This window comes from Nematolebias whitei, chromosome 16 (assembly GCF_014905685.2).
Source record: "Nematolebias whitei isolate Nwh7 chromosome 16, NemWhi1, whole genome shotgun sequence".
Classification (NCBI taxonomy): domain Eukaryota; kingdom Metazoa; phylum Chordata; class Actinopteri; order Cyprinodontiformes; family Rivulidae; genus Nematolebias; species Nematolebias whitei.
The window spans coordinates 40,333,027-40,335,656 of record NC_056513.1 but is presented as its reverse complement, the minus strand read 5'-3'; the positions used below and the strand labels follow the sequence as shown (position 1 = coordinate 40,335,656).

At 41.8% G+C, this 2,630-nt stretch overlaps 1 protein-coding gene across 1 annotated transcript in view; it reads left to right on the top strand.

Moving 5' to 3' along the window:
• Positions 1–2,630, top strand: part of LOC119422514 (rho-related GTP-binding protein RhoU-like) — an 85,670-nt gene that overhangs the window by 231 nt on the left and 82,809 nt on the right. The gene's annotated exons all lie outside the window — the stretch shown is intronic.

The following is a 2,630-nucleotide window of genomic DNA, read 5'->3' as shown; positions in this document are numbered from 1 at the left end:
CTGGGCTGCAGCCTTTTGTAGATGGAGAGGCTCATCAGGCTGATGGCCGCCAGGTGTTGGTAATCAGCGGCCATCAGCAAGGCAGGCTGCAGGCAGTGGGACCCTTACACTTGTCCCACACTGTCCTAACAGCTGCTAGTTTGTCTGTTTCCCATCTGACAGCTCTTGTCTCTCGATTGTCAAATCGGATTACTCTGGAGAAAATATGAAAAGTCTCCAGAGACATTGTGCCCCGAAATATTGCCCTGCCTGTCTCTGCATCCCATAGACTGGCTGTTGATTCATCCTTTGACTTGTAAACTCCGGTCAGAATGAGAATCCCCAAATATGCATGTAAATGCATTTGGTCCAGCTCCTTCCAGTTCTCTCCAAAAACTCGCCTTCCTTCTAGATTTGTCATTTGAAGAAGGATTTTTTTGTATTACATTAGGCATGAGTAGCTCAAAGAGTGATTTGATATCTGTGACTCGAGTTACTGCCATCCTAGTAGGCCCTGGCACTGTCTTTATTATATTTTCTGCACACTGTTTTCCGAGATGCTTAGTTAGAGATGAAGACCACTGAATTTCACCATTTTTTGACATGAACGTCTTGCTTGGAGAAACATGAATATCACTTTCATCAATTGGTTCATAATCAGAATCATCAGACTCAGAATTGACCTCAAAGCTGTCAGCTCCTCTTCTATTTCACTTTCATGATCAATGAGAAGATACAGCACTTCCTGGGCTGTAAACTTTTTTTTCCTGCTGCTCATTTCTTGACCTCTGACAGTGACGATATCACATATACCTTCAGTGTGTAATGTGTTTAGGACTCCCTTGCAGAGAGTATTTATGCCCTCCCACCCCTCCCCTTCTGCTGAGTGTCCACTCAGTGTGGGTAGAGTTTTCCCACAGGAACAGAAAAGGTTCCCGTCAAAAGTTGTATAAACACCTGCTTTCTCACAGTTTCCTTGTGAAGTAAAGAGAATAGTGAGAAAGTGGGTTTGTGTGCATGCACGTGTGCATGTGTGTGGTGTGTGCGTGCATGTGTGTGTGTGCATGCACGTGTGCATGTGTGTGGTGTGTGTGTGTGTGTGTGGTGTGTGCGTGCATGTGTGTGTAGTGAAATATGTCTCATAGTTTCAAGGAAACAAATAGAATTGGATTTTTTTTTACCCTTTTTACCCTTCAATTTGACTGCCAGGTCAAATTGACCCGAACAGTATAGATGTAGCAAGTAGACGCAGGGGGTGGTACAAATTTGTAAAGTGAACCATTTTCAATTCATATGCTGAATGGAACTATTAAGATAAATAGAAAAAGTTTCATGCAGAAAAAATATTTTCTACTATTTAAAAAAAAATTTAAACTTTAAAACGGGTCAATTTGACCCGCAACATAACAGGAGGGTTAAGTACCATAACCTACATTGGTCTCACGGTGCTCAAGCCGAACCTACTCAAACAATCCTATTGGGGGGAGGGGGGGGGGGGCTAATCCTTAAGTTGATTCTCACCATAGACTCCAAAAACATTTAGGGGGAAACCAAAAACCCAAAACTCAAGTCGTTCGTCTAAAGGGACAACAGACAATTGAACCAAACTATATTTTGCCATGTAAATCTAACTTAAACCAAGTTAGGAATGGAAGAATAGTTTGGAATGCCCTTTTATAGGTATAAATCCCTATATATATTTTTCAGCATGACCCACCCTTTAACTGGTATCTGTAGCTGATCTAAACCATGATAGCTTACACACCAGGTGCATATAGATTAAGGTTTTATGTAAAATCCCACTCATAAACCCAACTAAAACCATATAAATGCATGAACACATAGAACCAGAATGGCATCCACTGGGAACCACAAGCAGCAACCTTCGCTGAAGGGACCTACAACTCCAACATGGGTCTCCAAACTCCATCCAGTGATCGCCTCTTCAGTTCAATCGAGGGAACCCCTCTACATGCTGATCAATCACCACCTCCAATCGTTGTGGATTTACCGTTGTGGATTATATGACTTTTTTCCAATGGATTACAGACTTTGTTTCCAATGGGTTAAAGCGTTGCTGCAATGGAATTACCAACAACATTATGGAATTACCTAAACCATTGTGGGATTACCTTCTTTGACTTTTGTTTTCCTCTTGCTGGATTACATCAAGATCAAGGACATTCGGAGGTGTAAGTTCATGTTAGAATTCATCCCCATGGACAGGCGATGATTTCCAAAGGGGGGACTGTAGTGAACTAGACCTCCGACATCAATCTGTCTCTGAAGACCTTCAGGGGACAGGAACTGTTATTTCATTGATTTGAATCCAGAAATACAAATTATCTCATCAAGAGACTATTTAATTGTATCCTGAATTAATCAATTGAAAGAACACTCTTATTTTTATATTATCATTTATATTTTATTGTAAGGGTCCCACTGCCTACAGCCTGCCTTGCTGATGGCCGCTGATTACCAACACCTGGTAGCTATCAGCCTGATGAGCCTCTCCATCTACAAAAGGCTGCAGCCCAGTGTGACTCATCGCTGGAGCATATCACCTCTCATGGTATAGTACTGTTGAGCTAGATATGTCTAGGAGAAAAGAATTTGTTCACCTGTGTTCTCTTTTCCAGTTTCCTGGTTCC